This window comes from Hirundo rustica, chromosome 3 (genome assembly GCF_015227805.2).
Source record: "Hirundo rustica isolate bHirRus1 chromosome 3, bHirRus1.pri.v3, whole genome shotgun sequence".
NCBI classification, from domain to species: Eukaryota; Metazoa; Chordata; class Aves; order Passeriformes; family Hirundinidae; genus Hirundo; species Hirundo rustica.
In genome coordinates, this window is record NC_053452.1 from 28972305 (window position 1) to 28993563 (window position 21259).

Consider the following 21259-nt stretch of genomic DNA (forward strand, 5'->3'; position numbering starts at 1 on the left):
TTCTTGCCCACATGCATGAAACCATTTTCAAAAGGAAACCATCTGGAAGAGTTCAGCTCAGTACATAAAGTTTCAGAAAGCTGTAAGCGATTGTAAGTGCCTGAGAAAGAGCAAAAGTAGAATTAAAAACACTTCAGCAACCTTAACCAGTGCAGAAAACGCCGCTCCCACCAGAGCCCTTGGCTCCAACAAACACAAAACACACATGTAGGGCTCTCAGAACACAAGTATTCCCACTGAAGTCAAAACTTTAAATTATACATAGACTGGAGTACATTACCTTAAGTTTAGCACCTTCTTTTCCTACTAACATTTACCTAATTGTAGTTTCTTGCATTTCTTTACAGGTTTATTTCTACTTGTTCTGCCAGAAGGCTGTTCAAGTTTTTAGAAAAATTATTTTACTGCCTCTCCTCCCACACCCTGAATATTTTTTTCTTCCTCTGAGTTGCATGGCCTACAATTCTCTCTTCATTTGCAGTTCCTCTGAGCCCCCTCCGAGGTTCCCCCAGGTGAGAAATTGTGTCTGGAGAGAGGCGGCATTGCCCTCCTCCCTGTATTCCTGATGCCGTTCTGCAAATTGAGGAAGAGGGCATGCTCCCAGCCCAGCCTGCAGTAGCTCATGGCTGATTGGGAAACCACCTTGTGCGTCCATAGCTTCCAGGACCTATTGTTGCCCACACAAATCAAAACCAAGAAATACCAGATAAATGAAGGAATAATGAGTGGCAAAGTTCCAGGGCTATCAGAAAAGGAATTCCTTTAAGAGTACTGTGTTGCAAAAGGGTCTGAAAGATCAAAATAAGAGGCCAGCCTCTCTCGTGCCACTCTAGATCCACACCCAATGCCTTGAGTAGCCATTCTCATTGTGACCTCCACAGCAGCCATCAGAGGCCAGAGGTCATCTTTCTTTTGACTTAGGGAAGTCAAAATAACAAAAAGATGAAATTGGTTCCCCATGGTCTCCTCAGCCCTTCGATCCCCACTGAGTGCACTGCTGAGCCTCCAACAAACAGAAAGTGCAGTAAAACCTGTCCAGGACAATCTCTGGATTTTGCCCTTTGACGAGCACACACAATCCTGTTTTCCGTTCACCGACTTGCGGTCTTAGAGGGCTGTGTGGGCACCAACCTCTGCAAAAGGCTCAGTATGAGACACAGGCTGAGAGCGAACTCATTTTCAAAAGCCAACACCCATTGTTACCTCCTTGGTGGAGCTAGAGACTGGGCCATGGTGTGCTGTGTGCCAGCCGGGCTCAGGTCACTCCCTGAGCATGAGCCAGGACAGGATTCCCGGGCTCTTGGCTAAGTCAGTGCACCCAAACTCTTACTTCACTTACTTACATTTTTAACCTTCCTTTATTTTACTTATTCCTCACTCCTGGCACTCAGTGGGTCAGGGATTTAGTTCTTTAGCATTACAGGTATTTCCAAGCCAGATCTGAGGTTTGCCAAAGCATCCTCACCATCCAAAGTGCCAGGGCCGACATGTTAATGAGTCTGTGATAAAGTCCAGGATTAATCAGCAGGCAGCAGCAATTTAAACAAATTCCAGACTAAATTTTATCTTCCAACAAAGAAATAATTTTTATCCCCACAGGATCTGTAACCAGTGAACCACTGAAGAGCTGCGCTGGGGCAGAGGGAGCCTGCAGTGAAATTCAATGTGAAATAATCATAAACCATCTAATTGGTATTATTCAAGCTGAAAAGTAATGCAAGTAAGCAAGCAAGCACAAATAAATTACACTGGATTACTTTTTAAACTTCTTGGCTCTAAACACACTAAGTTTTACATACAACACTTCCATAACAATATAGGCATATAAGGATTTTTCGTGGTTTTCATTTTAATTTTATAGGATTGTAAAGCAGAATGTAATTGGAAAAGGACATTGAAATAAGATAATTATCTCCTGCTGCTTCAGAAATAAGGAATAAAAAAAGAGCTGTGTGTATATTTCCTTCTCCAAGGAAGAAATAAATGAAGTGTGATGATTCTTGTTTCTGGAGAAGGAATCATTGGGTGGTGATTTGCAGTTTTCTAAATACATTCCTCAAAGTAAGGGCTATTCAGGGGTGTGGATGGAGTACAGCACATGCTAATTGGTCCCAGGGCTACATTGAGTACCCAGACTCTGGTGAAATTCAAGTCACAGCTGAAAAGGAAGTCTTGGTTGTGCTTATCCTTGGCTAAGCTGAAAACGGTCTCATCCTTGTTCACGTTTCCTTCTCACAGCTGGCCAAGTAGACTAAGCCCATAGTCACTGAGATTTGCCATCTCTGGATGTGTAACCCTGTCCCACGTTAATCAAGCTGTTTGTTCAGATACTTCACAAAGAACTTACATCAGACATGTGATGAGGAGTTGAAAGTAGAGGCAATAGAGATCTTTTTTTCTCCAAATCCAGGCAGACAAGAGTGACGGATTACAGGACTCACAAGTGCCAATCAGGTCACATGCTATTCCACCATTCTATTGAGGGGATCTTCATCCACTAAAAGCAGTAAACACTTTCCTGGCAGACAGAAATTTCAAGGTATCACTTCAAGATGTTGTGATACCTATAAACTTTAGTCAGCAAGGATCTTCACACAAGGAACAGAAGTTAATGCCCTCTTGGCCTCTGCAGTTTTTGATGAGTGTCATTTGCCTTTATGTCTCTCATATGTTGGAATTTTATCACTTCCCCAGCACTCTAGTTGTGTGTCTTTCCCAGTGAAGAGATAGACCTGGAAGATGAGCGATTGTTTCTTCTGACTAATACAGTATCAGCATAAAAACCAAACCAGCATTCTCAGACACATTTTAGAAAGTTATAATCCCCTCTTTGGAGGAGACAAAGCTGAAAGGAATATGCCCACCTTTATGCATTTTGCCAAGAGGAAGAACACAACCATTACTCAAACTGATGAGCACATGTCCTGCCTTCTGTATTTTGGCGTCAACTGACCTTGCCAAAATGTAGTGGCATTTTCAAACTTCTTTTTTTGTTGTTGTTGTTGTTGTTGTTGTTGTTGTTGTTGTTGTTGTTGTGTTTTTTGTTTTCGTTTTTTGGGGTTTTGTTGTTGTTGTTGCTGTTGTTTTGGTTTTTTTTTTAATCTCTCACCACCATAATTGTTTACTTGAAGTGTTAGGTCTTAATTACAGTAAACATTTTTTCATTTCTGTACAGATGGGAAGTGCACTGGAATAGAACTGGATGGTTTAAGTTCATCATCTGTTCATCTCTTGATAGAGATCACTATAGATTAGAGGTAAGTCTCTTTATCCATATTCATTTTCAAAACCCGAAATGATACGCAACAGATTTATAATTAAGCAGAAGCGATGATGTTTTTATACAGCTTACTTAAATGGATTTGCCATGATGCATTAGAGTAGAAGCTATAAAACCCGACCAGATGTTGTATTTCCCCCCTGCCCCCGCTCTGTGTTGCAATTTGCGTGCGAGTCCTATGCTGTAAATAAAACTTGAGGTCAAAGTTTTCTAACCTGAAGATCCGTTCTAAAAACCATGCTGATTACCCAAATAAGATGTCTTCATTTACAGAGGGGATGAACAACCCCAGCTAGGAGTAAAATCTGAATCAAACTCAAGGATTTATGCACCTGAAGAGCATGGCAGCTCTGTGTTCGTAAGCTCGCCGAACAAAGATTTTTGCGTAGCTCCTGCCCAGACGTTTCCATTTCTGCCACAAACAAAACCAGCTGAGTCAGAGCACTGTGAGGCCTCTTTCACAAGCGAGCTGCAGCAGGGATCCTGCCCCGGGTGTTGCTCTGCCCCATCAATGCCTCTCCCAGGAGGAGGACACAGCCCCATCACTGTCCAGGGGACAGGCAAACCTTGGCACCTCTGCACAGCAGGAAAGCCATTGCAAGATTAGCTTCCTGCATTGACAGGTTTGAAGCAGGGATTGGAACTCACACTGACTCTGTGGAAATACTTAATTGAAAGCAGGATTCAGCCAGAGACACAAAAATGACAGATTGCATAAAAAGTGACTACAAAGCGCCTGAGACTCAAAGAGAGAGGAGAAGAGCACCTCTGAGCTCACGACTGGTGCCAGCGTGGCTGGCAAGCATTTCACCCTATTCACGTAGTGAGGACATGAGGGGACACTGAGCCCGTGAGTCTCATCTCTCAGCTGGCAGAGCTGGGCAGAGAGAGGAGCTGCAGGTGAGATCTTGTCCTCACCTCATGCAGTGCGCGTTTTAGCGCTGGCTTTGGTGGAGCCAGGCTTTCGCAATACTCCCTGCTTCACTCACAATGAAGTCACTGGGGTTATTCATGTGGCAGAGATACTAGGTGCCCTCACGTTATGCAGAAGGGTAGGCTTGAGCAAGGACCCATTAAAATCAACATTGCACAACCGCTTCCATGGGGAGCTCCTTTTCTCCAATTACTGCCACAGTGATTAAGTGTGGTGGGTGACTCACAGACCTTACCTTCCCCATCAACAACAAAAGACTTGGCGTTAGATAAATGCCTTTAAAGTGTGTTCTTTACCATATGTAGCTCACAATATTTAGAGCACCAGTAGCTGTGATGTGAATCATCTCGATGCGCTCAAAGTTTGTTGCTGCTTTGATTTTTTTAAACAAACAGCATGCATAATAGCACTTGAAAAGCACAAGATCACCCCAATCAAGCAATGAAGAATGAGTGTTGATGCTGATGAGAAACCTCCACCTCACACAGTGGTTTCTAGCAGCCTGGCTTTACAGTGTGCTGCACGTCCTGCAAGCCATCCGTGCAGCTCAGACAATGAGCACGTAACAGAGGAAAAACGTCCTGCAGTGTATATGCCGAATTATCAGTTCCTAGACTAAAAGGAGACAGTTATTTCTCAGTTCAGGGGTCCTTCCTTCTTCCAAAGAGCTCTTAAAAAAAGTCAGAATTTTTGAGCCCTCCATGCTATTTATATATATTTTTATATATATATATATATATAATATTTTTTTTTCCATTGATGCAAGTACTTTTAAGTAAGCAATTTACAAGGAAAAAACATCTTATGAGTACTGGTTTCAAAGTAAGCGAGTGTTTTGAAGAAACATCAGAATTCTAAAAAAAAAAAAAAAAAAAAAAAAAAAAAAAGTCTGAGAACATTAGCACTTCTAGGCAGCTATTTTTTTTTTTTTTTTTAACCCTGCCCTTTAGTCTCCTGGATTGATTAATGGAACATTTCTTGTTGTGAATAACTCAATGCCATGGAACAGTATTCCAATCACAGTTGATTATAAATTAACACTCATTTTAACTGATGCAGATAATCGTGTCAATGTCACAGCAAATATATTATCAAACACTACATATGGATGCTGTAATATAAACAAGAAGTTGAGAACTTCATTATCATCCAGTGCATCACTACCATCTAATTCCTAAATTTTTCTTCATTGTTTAGACTGCAGTCAGATTGCACAGAATAATTTGCTACTTATAAACAGTAGATGCAACTCTTTTCTTAGGTACAATTAACAAAAAGGAGGAAGATTTCCTTTTGCTCAGGGCATTGGAAAAGAAAATATCTTCCCTGAACTGCCATGGTAGGCCATACTTCCCTCCTAACAGGCAAACAAGGGAGGGAAAAGGACTAACAGAAGAGTGCTAAGTAAGAGAAGCAAAATTCTCTATTTCCCATCTATATTATGACAACCTTTTTTTATACAGAATGAAAGGAAAACACTGCTGGTGCAGCACTGCAGGCAACAGCCCTTTGCCTCAGTTTCCCCTGCTTGGTGTTGTGAATGCCTGGTAGGGATATAAGCCCTTTCTATATTTCTTTTCCCTCTCCAGGGAGTCATGCTCACTTTGTGAGCTAACACAGTCCCAGACTAAGGCAGCACATCCTGGTGCGTTCTTTTCCAGTCCTCAGAGCAAAACTGCTTGTCATCTTTTTTCACCATAGCCTTCATGCCTTTGTTCGCTGGAGAGCTCGAGCTGCTGTGGCGCTCAGCCAGGGTTTTCTGCTCCTTTCGCTTTTTAACCGGTGGGTTTAGATGTGCAAATGAAAGCTGCACTTTCCAGAGCTGAGTTACAAACACATATTTCATTCCTGAGATACTCTGATCCCCGCTCTTCATTCATAGAAATAACTGCAAGGTTTAAAATAAATGTAGACTCATCCTGTTGAGCTAAAGTGCTTTTGTATATATAACAAGATTATGTCCTCACTTTTTCTTTTTTCTTTTTCTTTTTTTCTTTTTCTTTTTTTTTTTTTTTCTTTTTTTTTCAGTGACACATTAAAGGCTTGTTTCTGATTAGGTAAGTCTTGATAGACACTGGTATAAAACTCTCATGATATTTTAGCATCTCCTGTCATTTCAGGGTTAGAGGAGAACTAACAAGGAACATTATTTAGGGAAGTTCCTCTTAATATGAAACTGAAGTCCTAGCCATATCCCTTCTTTGTAGACATTGACAGCAAACTACGCCATAACTCCAGCTTTCCTCTACACATTCTTATCTCGTTTTAAGCCCAAACTTGAAATTGCTGCAATCGAAACAATCAAAAGCAATCCAGAAAAGGCATTCCTAGTTATATTTGGAAGTTGATCTCTGCCATTAAGAAAATACATAGCAGCTCTGTGAAGAGGAAAAGCACACTAAAATAGCCTTAGCATATTATGCAATACATTTTCTTTGTATTTATATGTTTCTTTCTAATGGCTATGCTATTTTTTACTGGGAAATGAGCTGAAGCTTACATTTTTGAACAGATAATTCAATCTACGACCTCATACCAAACCAAACCCAAATAATAATTTTATAGCCACAGAAGATATAGGTAATGCTGGTCAGTTATTAGTCATGTCTGCTTTTCCAGAAGTTTCAGGTTATTAGTCCCATCTTGAATGAAAACATACATTTTGTTGAATATGAACAGATTTGTGAATACTCATCTGAAAAAAAAAAAAAAACCCCAACAACTTCCACCCGCCAATTCTGAATTATAATCTTCCATAAAAGGATTTTATATTTGTCTCTAGTAAAAAAACCCTACAATTTGGTCTTTAACAGCTGTGGTCCATCCTGAGTCTGTTCATAACCATTGGGTAGGGCAATGTATATTTATTCATTTTCCCTGCTCCTCTCCCTTATTTTTGATTGTCAGATTTAGTCAGGCATAAAAATGAAGCTTTTGTGCAGGCACAATGTCTCATGATTTTTCATGTAGCACTTAATTTTGTTTGTCTACAGAAAATTATTGTGAAGTTAGGGTTTGTTCAGATAGCAGGACATTTCACTCAGCCATCACATTTTGACATTTGATAAGTAATTAACTAAAGGAAAGAACAGCTGTTAAGAAAATGCTTAGTGACAGCATGTAAATGATTTAAGGCCAATTCATGAACCACATAAGTCCCATTTAAATATAAAATGTCATGAGATGCACAGTAAAAAACTGCATTATGTCTTTCCTTCGCAGTCTAACAAAGAATTAGCCTTCATCATCCTGAATAAATGAATGTCATCAAATACTCCTGTCATTTAGAATGGGAAGCTTAGAATACTGTATCCTAAAGATCAACCTTGTGACAAATAGTAAACACAAAACACAATAAGCATTATAAAGAAGGAGGATTACTGGATTTCTTTCTTAAACTTCAGCAGCATTTTCTCTAGGTTTTGTGTCATAGTTTTTCTCATGTTGGTCAGTTAGAATAAAAGATCAGATAGATCAAAGTTAGCATGCATGAAATAAAAGTGAGTAGGATGCCAAGTATAATCCTATGGACAAGACAGAGAAGAGGGTAAAAAAATGAGCAACAAGGGAAAAGCGTGACAGAAGTTGCAGATGACTAAAGAAAGCAGGTTAATGAATGAAATGAATTCTGAAAAGTCAGCTGTCCAAAACAGACCACAGTTTTGGCAGATCTCACATCCACCATTACTGCCACTTGCACGACAGATAAACCACACTGATACTGATTCAGTGACCATTTAACAACTACCCATAAAAGCAATTTATCCGTTGTCATAAAATAGATGGGAAATAGAGAATTTTGCTTCCCTAAAGATACCTTCTTGAGGCTCTCCTTACCTGGACCTTACCCACAACTCTTAGAATGATATTAATAGATTTCTCTTGGCTCTTGAAGCATTTTGACCTCAGATGGCTGTGGAAGTGGATAGAACACGTGCCAACCTACAAACTGGTGAGCATCTGCTGCACCCTGCCATTACAAATGCTGCTGTTCTCATTCTGCAACCACTTCATTGATGGGATTCTCTTGCTGCTGGTTAGCAAGAGCTATCATGTGTGCTTCAAAAGAGACGTTAAGAAAGAAGGTACAAGCACCTTAATACTACACCCAGTAGCCACCAATTGAAACAGGCTTGCAGCAGCCTCCCAGAGAAGTGGCAAGGTTTGCCATGATTCTCTTATGCTTGCAGAGACATTTCCATACACATTTGGCATATTCAAATATACTGGTCCCCTGAGGGAGATAGGAACAAATCCTTTTAGCAGGATGTTTTTATGCCGTGTGGGAACGGTTTGTAAATTATACGTTTTCTCCTTCATCAAAGAAAAGGCCAAATGGTCAGACAAGGTCAAGGGGGAGGTAAGTTTTGGCTTTTGAAACAAGGAGGAGTAAGGTTTGCTGCTAAACTCAAGATTCTGGTGTGCTGGGGAAAGCAAGCAGCAGAACAACTGAGGGAAGACAGCCATGGACATAATCCCCGGGCCACGGTGCCACACAAGTGCTGAAACAAACGCTGCAGTGACCAAGCACTACAAAAACAAGCTTCAGAGGCTTGCAGAGAGGGCCTGGAGCACTTGAGGCAGAAGCTTTACAAACATGACAGCCACAGCTGAATGCCCGAGCTCCAGGCTGTCCCTGCTGGATGGTGGCAGCCTGAGCTGCCGGGGCATTGCCGATCTGACCCTCAGCAGCGGCTGCAGGGCTGGCCTGGGACTACACGTCAGCTCCAGAGACCTGGCTAAGTGATGAGCAGGAGGGAAGGGGAAAAGCATCATCAGGCTGGTCTTTGGAGGCCCATGGTCCTTCTCACTGAGCTAAACCAAAAAGTGCCCAGGCTTTCTCGAGTAAGAGCTAACAAATGATTGTAATTTGTTTTGGAGGGGGGTGGTTAATTTAGAGAACATTGGATATGTTGAAGTGACAAGGGAAAATTCTTACATGTGAAGCAGCTGACATTTAGCAATAGACCTGAGATTGCCAATAGTGCAGAGTTTTCTCCTGACAGCTAATACCAGGATAAAGAAAACATCTGGAAAATAGGACTTGTGTATATTCTGCTATGTTTATAATTCAGAATTAATATAGAACACAGAGTCCTTGCTTTTACAAAATCCTTTTACTGACCATGACTGTATTTTAAGCCATTTCCAGGATGTTGGTATGCATTTATGAAATTGAAAAGCTAGCCCCCCCACACAGTGGCACTGCACTAGTGCATCAGTTTGTGTCATTATGGTGATGATGATGAAATTTAGAAGGGGAGTTGTTGCTTATGAGATTACTTAGGCTATACAATCAAAAACCTCAGCACAGATGCCATTTATAACTAGTTGTTAGCTTGAGGTCAGATGAGAACATTTCTGGCACAAAACAGCTACACAGCAAAATAAACACGAAGTGTAAATGTGTTCTCCAAATCAGCAGCCAAGCAGCTCTAGTTTGTCCATAAAGCACTCCAGATTCTGGCTGAAATTCCAAGTACAGCATTGGAAGTGTTAGAAATAGTTTGCTGCCTATTATCGTATAATAGCAGTATCTGTAACGCTTTTAGGAAGTTGCTGTTTACTCAGAATGGCTCTCCCGCCAAAATAGGTTACCTGGCATGGAGCAGTTAATGAGATCCTAAAGGATTTTCAAATAAATGGTTAGTTTTTACTTAAATGAGAGTGTCTGTCCCATGATAATTGGCATTCATACAATCCTTTGCTATACTTTCAAACAAACACTGAGGAACTGTAGTGATACTTATTTTATTTCTTAGAAATACTGTTTTATCTAGAATTATAAACATGGTATAGATAACTCAGGATAAAAAAAAAACAAAACACTTTTCTCTAGAAATTAGTGGCACCTTACGATTGTTGATCAGCAAGTAGATTTAGCCCACAAAGGTAAAAGGGCTCTCCGTCTACTGTAAGAAATACAGCCAAGACCATGGCTGGTTAGGTATGGCAGGCACAAGACAGAAAGTACACAAGTATTATCACTACTGATTCTGGCTTAAAAAAAGTAAGTTAGCAGCTGTAATAAATTCTACATGCTTCTGTAGTACTAATTGTGTAGATATGTTTTCCCAGAGTCATTCCCAAGTAACATGGCACGTCTCAGAATGCATATGCTAATAAATATTCTGCTTATAAATTGTAAAAGGGGTGTCATTTGCTATAACTCCAGTTCACCCTGCCTTTTAACTGTAAACTTCTCCTAGTCAAAGATGACAGATCCTCAGACCTCATAAAAACCCTTGGAAGGAGCATATCATCCTTGAGACATACCCAGTTATGCCAAGCTTGAGGAGGTCCCAAAAATGCAAAGAAGCTTGTTGAGGGAAGCAACACCCACATTTTCATATTTCAGCTGACATCCAGCTGAGTGCTCTCAGCAGTGTTGTTTTCACTTTTTTGTTGTGCTGGGGGAAGAGCAATCTGCCAGGGCTCAGCCTACTCACTGCCTTCGCTCTGCCAAGTCTGTTCCACAGGGAGTATGTGGGCAGCAGCCCCTCGGCTGTCCAGGAGAGCAGGGCTGCAGTCCAGCCAATCCCATAGGTGGCCCTGTCCTCAACGAGTGGCTGCACAGAGGGCACTATGCCACAGGCACACCATAATAACTACCAGGGGTTGGTTCTCATCAGACCGTATCGATTTTTGAAGCACAGTACGTCTTTTCAGTTTCAGAGCAAAGACTGCCACTGCGGGCTGCCTGATTATAAAGTTATATATAAAGGAGAAAATGTCCAGTAAGTTTTGACATTTCACTTGCTCCATGAATTATCAGCTTCCTTTATTTCAAGCAGCCAGCTGGAATCGCTTGCTGTTAAACTGGTGGTTTTCCTTTTATGGTTTACACATTTTGTGGCTAATTGTGAAGAAAACCATTTTTGGAATGCCTGGGCAGTACAAGCGTGAATCACAGCAGAAAGCCATTGCTTCTGTCTCCCAACATGTATCATGGAACTATTTTCTTCCATCCCTTTTGTAGTACAGTGCATTCTACATTGTGAATCATTTTCATGCAAAAATAGAAACAAGTGATGACTGTGTTCACAACAGAGAAGAAAGAACTGGCATCCCATAATTAAATTGCCAGGTTTAGTGGCACTGTAACAAATTGCTGCACACAGAGCCTTGAGTGTCAGCTGTAGAAAGGTTAATAGACCCCTAACACACATTTCCTAACAAAATATGATTTTTAAAAAAGTTAAATTCTGGTCCTTGGGGAAGATCCAAAATAACACATTGATATTTAGTGCCATTTTGGATGTTGTAACACTGATAGTGCCATACCTAAAAGCAAAATGAAATGCTGCTGTTCACAACACTGAGCTAGGTGCCTCTCATCCCTATGAAGGGAATGAGGGAAACAAAGCACCTGGGAATTGGATGTACAGCCTACAGCGTTCTGGGGCGTGGGAGGTGAGATGCTTCATTCGGGCACTTTGTTCATCTCTTCCATCAATCCCACCTTACATCACACGCTGCTGAGCTGAGTCTCCCAGGTATGAGCCCCTTGGAGCCAGGAGCTCCATAGTTCTCAGGAGTAAAGTGCCAAAACTGACCTAGTAATCCTGCTGGGATGCTGGGAGTACTAACTCATGCTTATTGCCCTCCTAACATGGCTGCTTGTGTTCTCTCCAGTCTGGAGCATGATGTGGGCAGAGAAAGCCTAAGCCTTCCTGCAGAAAATCATGTAGGGATTCCCTTAGGTGCCTAGCTTGGCCCACAACAGATGTCCATTTTGTGAACTGTAGTAATGACTGGAGACTTACAATTTTTCAGTTGCTCAGCATAGCCCATCATCTAGCTCTGCTGGAAGACTGCAGTCACACCTGCATTTTCAATCCAGTAAATTCAGTCAGGTAAACTGAAGACACCCACTTTTAAAGCTTTTAAATGGTAGGGTAACTTGAGCATTCTTCAGTGAGAATACATCAAGCTGCAGGTTGGAGGGCCCTTTTTTTGACTTTTTTTTTTCCTTTACTGGGAAGAATGTGACTTGGGAGCTATTCAGTGGGGTGCCAAACCCACAGATGGGAAGTATAGCTACACAGGTTGGAATTGCCTTGTGCAGTGATAACTGACAATTTAATCAACAACACACCCAATACATTGAATGAAGTAGTGAAATGGAGATGCAGTGGCCTAGAGCTTGATCTTTTGCAGTAAATCAGGAATTGTATTACAGAGGCCAGAGAAGTCATGCTACTACTGAAGCTATCAGAGCTGGCCTCAATACTGAAAGGGCTGAAGGCATTTTAAATGTTATGGAACTGTAATTTAAGCAAGACGGAAACTTTACAGATTTATTTTTTTCTGCCACACGGACATGATATGCATCCTCTGCACTCACTCCTGTTTTCAGCAGCAGAAATATTCATCCTTTGGCTCACCTACAATCTGAATTTGTGTTAGCCACACCGTCAAAACACACCTCTCCTTGTAAATCTGGCAGATACTCTTAGTTCTTTTAAACCCTTAAAGAGGAAAAAAAAACCCCACTGTTTATCTTACCTGTTTTTTATAGGGTGGTTAACATATATAGCTTTTCACTATGCACACCAGAAGGGACCTTTGAGATTGAATAGTCACAAAAAGAAAGCTAAGGTGTTTTAGTAGCCATCTGAAGATATTTTGGCTGTAAATCCCAAAAACATGAGCTGATGAGTTGCCTTTTTATCAGCAGCAATCCCATTGCAATTAAAAAGACAATTCCTGCAATACAGTTCTTTGCAAGCTGTGCTTAAAAGACCAACGCCCTGGTCTGCCACAGAGCACAAAAGCCACAGGTCTAAGTCAGGGGGGTAACAGGACCTCTCACATCAGCTGAGATGAAGTTGCTGTCGATTGTCAGGGTATTAATAGATGAGCTTTATCACACCTTTTTGCAACAAGTTAGGGAGTTACTAACACCATATTTGTGGTTGCCATGCTCACAGTGAAGTCAAGAGAATGTAGTCAGTGCCTCAACAGCTTCAGTGTGAAGTCTGTTGGTTTAGGTAAAATTTCACTTCACCTGCAGTTTAAAGCAAGAAGCAGACTGTGGCATATAAAGCAGCTGGGATGGGGCACACCTTCTGCTCTGCTAGTTTTGCTGCGGAAAGGGGCAACTTCCAAGACACTCAGTAACTGGGGCAGGTAACTTCATGGGCCACCACAGAGCCTTTCACTGGATTCTCATTTAGCAGTGCCTCAAGTCTCTGGCAAGTGTGAGTTTATTTAAACAAGGCAGCCCCTCATAGTGCTCCAGATCTCCAGCTCAGCTAGTGCTAAGCTGATTTGAATTATTTCTCATGTGCTCAGGTCACACATAGAGCTCCTATGCCTCAGCAAATACATGGCAGTTTATGTACATGATTTGCATTTCAGATGTCCATGCATATTTTATTAGTGGAAATATTAGTTTGCATAGTACTTACTGAAGTAAATTTTTGAGATCCTTGGGACTGCAGAACAAAACAAACCACCTGGACTGAAAAAGAAGCAATTATGGTGAATTAGGGCACTGCTGACATGCTTTCTGTTTTATCAGTAATTTCTACCGGTTTTTAATTCAAAGTAACTGGCTATCATGAGTACACTCAGGCAGTGTAGCCAAACTTACTGAAAAATGAAGGACCCATGTACATGATAGGGCACAAACAAGCCAGAGTGGTTTTCTTCAAAATGGTTTTAGATAGCTCTGGTCTGAAAAGGTCTGTATCCACAGTGGTATCTACCATGGTTGTGTCTGCAGAAGACCTGTTTTGCAGATGCTGAGTGAGGACAGCCTCTAAAGTAAATTAGTATTTATGTCCCAGTTCAGCAAAGTTCATGTCGGACTTCTACCACAGGCTTCACCTCTTACTCAAGTTAATCACACACTTAATTACTCTATTAAATGGGGACAAAATGAAGCATATCTTTACAAACATACTACGAGGTATCAGGACATGCTCCACAGATGGTCAAGATGGAGGGCTTGATCCAGACACCACTGAAATCAAAAGAAGGTTTCAGTGGTCTTCAGTTAAAGCATATAAATGGGAGTCACAGGTGTGTTTCAGTGTTGTAATACATAAATCAGTTTTCCTATCACATAATTTTCATCTGATTTACTTTCATGCAAACCTGGAAGATGGAAGAGAGCTGAGGGTTTAATGCCCTGGTATACTGTTAATATCCTGGAAGGAAAAGTTGGCATAGACAGCATGATGACAGGACCTTCAAGCAACCGATACTTCCCAGACTTCCACATGACAGAGAAGAACAAGGTGGTGGAACAGCAGGTAGACTCATGGGTATGGCCCATCCTTTTGCATGGGTATTTTTCAAGGTTCTGTTCTTGCTTAAGCACAGCTTAGCCCCATAAAGCTAAGGCTCCAATGATTTTCTAAAAAACTATCTATAATTAAGTAATTACAGAAAACTGCTCTATTATAATAGAGAATGTTTAGGGGGAAAATAAACACTTTACAATAAAAAGACTTACACCTTCAAACAAAAATAGAAGAATTATAAATGGCAAATAGCCAAAAACATCTTTGGTAAGTTAATTCAAACTGAGCTGAGAAGGTCAGATTTACTGCTGTGGGTAGCTTGACTGAATGAGCAAAACTCATATGCCACTTCTGTTTTCATCTCCACATTACTGAGATTGCTGTGCTGAGCCGAATAGCAAGTAAGCCTGGAAAAGAATTTCCTTGCTAGGTTCTACTTTGAGGCTGCAAATTAGCAGAGGAGATAGCCCCTCCCCCTGATGAATGAATTAGAATACACACATATCACGAGCAACAGTAAGGATCTGAACTGGGGCTCTTTTCTGCCCCAGTTCACGTAGCCCACGGGTTCATGTAGGCCGTATTCAAAAGTCTTCTTTAGATGCCCTGAACAGTCTTCTAAGCTTCACTGAAGAGGTAAAATCTCTGTTTAAGAGGTGAAAAGCTTTTTTGCTGGTACCTGTCACACTAGATGGTTCAGCTGTTCCTTATGCTATCTCTAGCACAGAGATTCAGGACAAAAAGTACTGCCCATGAGGATAACTTCACTTTTCAGAAGTTGTCTCTCTCACAAGAATGACTGTGGACCCAAAAAGGTCAGAATTGCTGGAGTTCATCAAACAATTAAACACACCAGCTCTGTATTTTAAATAAAAGATAAGACCAAGAGGAGGGAGGAGCAGCAATGGCTGTGCTCTTCACAAAATAAAATCAAAATATAAATATGTAGATTTATATGGGGATTTCTTGCATCCATAAAGGGAAGACTGATGGTGAGAATTGAAGAAATAGGACAAATATGAAAAAAAAAAAAAAAGAAAAAAAGAAAAAAAAAGTGTACCTTTAACTACATCACTCAAATGTTTCCCTGGGGGAATTTAAAAAAACCCCAACCAACCCCACTTCTTGTATATGAAAATTGTGAAAACACAAAAGCAAAGTATTCTGAGAAACAAGTTTTAAACCTTAGATGGTATCCTCCACTTGAGTTGGGCCTCTTTTCCTCAAAGGGGAAAAGCAGATTTTAACTTGCCAATCATCATCCCAAAAGGCAAAATTTCACGGCTGATCTAGTACAACTCTAGCAGACATTACAGGACATATTAGCTACAAAATAACAATTCCTAGCAGCTCCACCCACTTATGCTCTGAAAGGGAGGCACAGCCAGCTACTGTTTCTCTTATGCACGTAAATTCTTACCTTCCCTTTTACAACATAAGGTGCTGGGATCTCTCCAGGGCGCTTTTAAACAAGCATGTTGCTAACAGTGTCCCCTCACACCTCCAAAAATAGGAATCACACAGAGGCACTTTGTAGCAAGATACAAACTTGTGGTTTACAGATAGACAACCTTCCTCTGCCTTCTCCTTTGAAACGATGTTTGGGCTTCACTTGTTGAATTGGTCTTCCTGCAGGCAGTGTCACACGGCTAAGTACCAAGTAGCATTGGCTGATTGAGCAGGTTAAGTTGAGTCTCCTGAGCAGTTTATTCTCTAAAGGCAGATGGTAAATGGAAACACTCAATTTGTCTTTATTTTAATTAGTCAAAAACTGATGAAAGCACAAACCAATACTGCTTCCTAATTGTTTCATCAGTGAAATTATAAATAGAATTCTTACTGAAATTATTGAAATAGCAAAAAAACCCACAGAGCTATGAAAAGCTAAGAGAAACCACTTGTCTGAAAAAGCTAGAGTATTCTTCAGCGTTATACTAGATCAGCAGTGAAATTTTGCCCTTTGAGAGGATTGGCAAGCTAAAATCTGCCTTTCCCCTTTGAGGAAAAAAAGCCCAGCTCAAGTGGAGGATACCATTTACATGACTCCTTTGATGCTTTAAGTTTTAGCTTTCATGTTTTTCAGATTCTGTGCTGCCTAAGTGTGTAGTTCTGACCTCTATTAAGTGTTAGTAAGCTCTCTTCACAGAGTACATAGACAAAACAAATTATTTTCCTGCTGAAGACCAAGGACAACCCTTACAAGTTTTCAGCCCCAAAAGCATTAACAACAGTGGACTAAAGAGAGAAAACAAGAAGGGTGGGACTTCATAATCTGAAGCTGTAATTGGAAGATTAAACCCCAATATGAAAATGGACCAAAACTTATAAAAATGTGAGACCTCGTGACTGGCTGTCCATTTTGTGACCATTTTGGGTCCACCTTGGGTGTAGCCCTGGCCAGGCTCTTCAACTGCCCAAGGTGTACCTTTAAAGCCTTTTAAGAAATATCTACTTTAACTCTGTCTAGTCTCTGCTCCAGGTCAGCCTTCCCCAGGCATCTCCTTTCATCCTACTAAGCAAACAGTGAATGGATGTAACTATCAACATTTTTGGTGAAAACAGGCTGCTTTGGCTGGGTGCACAAGAGAGAAGACATAAACATGCACATTTGAATATGGGATGCATTTTCCCCATGCTTCTGATAGAAAACGTGATTGCATCAGATGTTCTCTGAAAACTGCCAGTTTGCTTAAGACTGTTCAGCAAATTACCTCAATACCTGCTTGCCTACACTTCACAGACAGTATGCGAGGAGGTACTCTTCTCTCAAATGCAGATGAGAAATAAGGTCTCAGATTTGATAATATTTCCAATCTGCTTCACAAGCAAATGACTGATTTTAATTATTTTTTAACTGCTAACATGGAAGCAGACTTGTCTTTAGATAGAGGCAGCCAAGAGAACAAGGACCATGTATATGAACCCTTTTCCCTGTTTTCCCCAGTTTCAGTTCTTGTGTAGTGAAGATTACTTTTTAAGATGAGAAAAACAGCAAAAGAATTTTAAATGTCTCTTCAGTAGCCAAAGAGAATTTATCAGAATCTTGGCAATAACACCCATGTTAAAGTGTAATTTATGACAGATAAATGATGAATCTACATTGTGGCAGCACAGGGACCTCCAGCTTTGACCACATAAAGATTTCTTCAGGGTATGTGGAATGGGTCTCCTTAGCTAATACTTCCTTGGGGAAAAGCAGAACGCAGGCAAATTCAAGGGAAAGAAAGCTGACAGAAGGGGATTATTTTGTACCGTTCCTTCCAAGGCCCAGCAAAGAACCACAAAAGGATTTTCAAGGTTTTAGGGAAGCTACTGCCTGCAGAAACCCCCATAGCATCAATCCAGTTATAGTGCTATGGTGGAAGAGGATGGAAGAAGCTAAGAGAGAGGTGTAACTTCACTTCATGATTAGCCTGGGCATCACAGTCCATTTCAAAAATGAAGGAACTTGTCCTGTTGGTAGAACAATGAATGATTAAAATTACAAGAAGAATTGCTAAAGTGCTCCTTTGCTCTTGCTTTCAGATGAACTGGCTTTTAATCTGCCTGGTGGGGATGACTTTCTCAGAGAGTCAACAGAAGACAATCCTCTAATACTTTTTATCTTGGCAGCCTTTTAAAGTGCAATGCATGTATAAAACAAACGCCATTATTAACTCCATGGAAAAATGCCTAGCATTCTCAGAGTTGAAAATGCAAATCAATTATGCAGTGTCTTAATTCTACCATCTTTAAAAAAGGAAAAATTCTAATGACATATTACATTGCTTTGTGAATCAATTCCAAATTATTGGAAACTGTCACACATCCCAATCCACTAAGAAGCTTTATTTTTAAGCATATTCAAGACCTTTTGAATCAATGTAAACACTACACTGACCATTGAGCTTCAGAGTAGACCTTAAATTATGATTTTCCTTGTCTGTGTGACTAATTTGGCAGCAGCAGAAGACTCTGCATTTCCACTTCAGACACAGGAGCTTCATAAGTTTTTCAAAGGCCTCAGATTTAATTAGTCTTTGAAAAAACAGTGGTTATTTAACAGAGAAAAAAATTTATGGTAGTCAGTCTTGAAGACCTTAAAAATAGAGGGAATTGTGAAACCCCACTGCCTTCCTGAAGTTGCAAATCATCTAATGGAATCATGACAGAGTGGGAAGATAGGAGAGCTGATCCTCCTTTTCCCTGTTTTATTTTAAAAGCTGTGTAATTTAGCAGGGTGAAAGAACCTCTCTGCTTAGTTAAAGAAAAAAAAGTTCTCACTCCAGAAAGAGACAACTTTTCTGCAATTCCAGACACACAAAAAGCTAGCAGAAATTCCTTCTCCCAAGGGCTATTAGTAGCATTTTTCTGGCCAAAAAGCACGTGCCTTTTAAGAAGGAGCCACAGTACCAGGGATGTGCCATGGGGATGTCTGACCTCTGAGGGGTTGCCTTGTCACAGGGAACCAGCCAGCACGAGATGGTGATACCTAAATGACTTCAGGGGGAAGTACTGAATGGGGAGCTGGTATTGTTTGCTGATCAGGGTGTCAATTACTACTGATAGAAGTACTGGTTTACCAATAGGGAAGTTTAACTCCTGAGCAAGTACATGCCTGCCCAAAGGTCTGATCTGCAAGATGAAGATTATGCAATTGGAACAATCTAAATACTCTATTCCAGCTTTTGGGGGGCACCAGCTACCATCCTTGCCAATTGAGAACACCCTGCAGGAGCAAGGCAGGGGTTCCAGCCCTAGAGCATTGCTATTATTCAGAAAATAGTGGTGGATTCATCTTGCACCAATTATTACACATTTGCATCAAACTTTTTTCTTCCTCTCATGCTGTTCTCCTGATTTTATATTCTTTCACCCCCTTTCTTTTCCATCTCATTTTTTCACTACAACTTCCTGTTCATCTCCTCCTAAAAAAAGCCAAGTATCAGAGAACATTGCATGACATCCTGTTTGAATGGCAGGATCTTAGAGCAGGAGCTATCTGCTACTCTGCATACATACAGCACTCAGTAAAAAGCAGACCCATTCTTCCAACATCCTGAAGCTGAAATTCTCAACAGGAGTTGTCACGTCTCTGTCACGTCACCCAACCAGAGTTGTGCAGGGAATACTCATCTTCAGGCTATTAGCGTTAAAGACATCTTTACTGAATCTTCTGTGTCTGAAGGTGTCCCAGTTGATCTTTGCACAGTTTCTTGAACAGCATCTCAGGACACTGAAATGATTGCTCTCTTCTCCATAGTTCTTATTTGAAAGAGCCATAGAAATTATTTTTCTAAGGAGCAGCTAGAAGGGAGTCAACCATTTCAAAATGCTCTTCTACATCATCTGAAGGGGACTTGTCCTTACAGGAACTGGGCAACTAAGGTCCCCATCCCTACTCCAGCATTTTCTGTGTTTAATTCACAAACTCAGTCTAAGTCCTAAAAACCCTTCTTTTTTTAGTGTATACACAGCTACCAACAACTGAACTCTTCAAAAAGAGAGTAAATAGATAACCTGACAAGCTGTATCTATTCCTATAGGAGAGAAATTTCTTCAAAACCAGAAACTGGAGCAGATAGAAGCTAGTTCTCCTCATTCTAATCACGAATGTGTACTAATGACAAAGGTAGGTATAAATAGAAAAGAGATCTCTCAAATTCTCCATCATCTCTTTCTCTGTCCCAAAGATGATTCAATCTCCTTTCCACAGTTCTGTTAAGCACAGGTATGAAACGTAGTACACGTTTCAGAATTGTCTCCTTTGGCTGAAGATGACTTTTTATTCTTTATAGTCACACTGCATCCCCCAGAATATTAATATACATGGCCACCTCAAATACCTACTATTATGTTAAAAAAAACTGGTTAAAAAATTACTTTTCCAGACTCAATCTTACAGAAGTTTTGCAGAGCTGAATGTTTTTAACTGAAAAGTTTGATTTAAAAAACTGAATTAAACTTCCTTAATTGTCCATTACAGCATGAAGACTTCCACAGAAAAGCCATTTTCAAAAGCAGTATTCGAAGGAGAAATTTTCAAGTGCCTCTAGTACTTCCCACCCACCCCCACTGGAAATGGGAGATTTCCATTTATAATATAAGGAGATTATGGGAACTCCCCTTAGTTACTCAACAGTTAACAAACCAGTTTTTCTCTTAACTGGACCAAGTCCAATAAGCACAGCATAGAAGTGACACACAGATGCAGGAAAGCAGCAATTTTACCACTCGTTGTGCCTCGGTTGTTGGCAAAAAATTTCCAAGAGCGGCCTACTCTGCCAGAGCAGCAGACACTGCTGCCTTAGCCCTGAGAGCTGAGTCTTTAGAGACCAAGGGCTGAAAGCCAGAATGCCCAGTGTGCATTGCCTGCAGTGGGGCCACCAGCTGCACTCCCACATTTCCTGCTCACCTACCTTCTAAGCTATACTATCACCCAAATAATAAGACTAATCTTATTAGCAGGCCCTTAATCCTCACTAACCTGCTCCTTTAGCCATTAGCTATCATTAATTTATTAAATGTTATCCTAACAGGCTGCAAATCGACCAGCTACCAGTATTCCTCATCCAGCCACGTATTTCCCCCGTCAAAACTCCACAGGCACAAGTGATTACAGGAAGCTTTTTCAGGACTGCTCACCTACAGCCTTGAGGCAGTGTCTCAGTTCTACAGAGAGATTCCTAACACTACTACGATGAGTTGAGACGAAAACTTACCAGGCTGTGGCATGCAACTGTTCATCCTCCTTCACTGGAAGGAATTTCCAGATGAATGTAGGGTTGGACAGAACTCTAAGGCCAGGAAGCT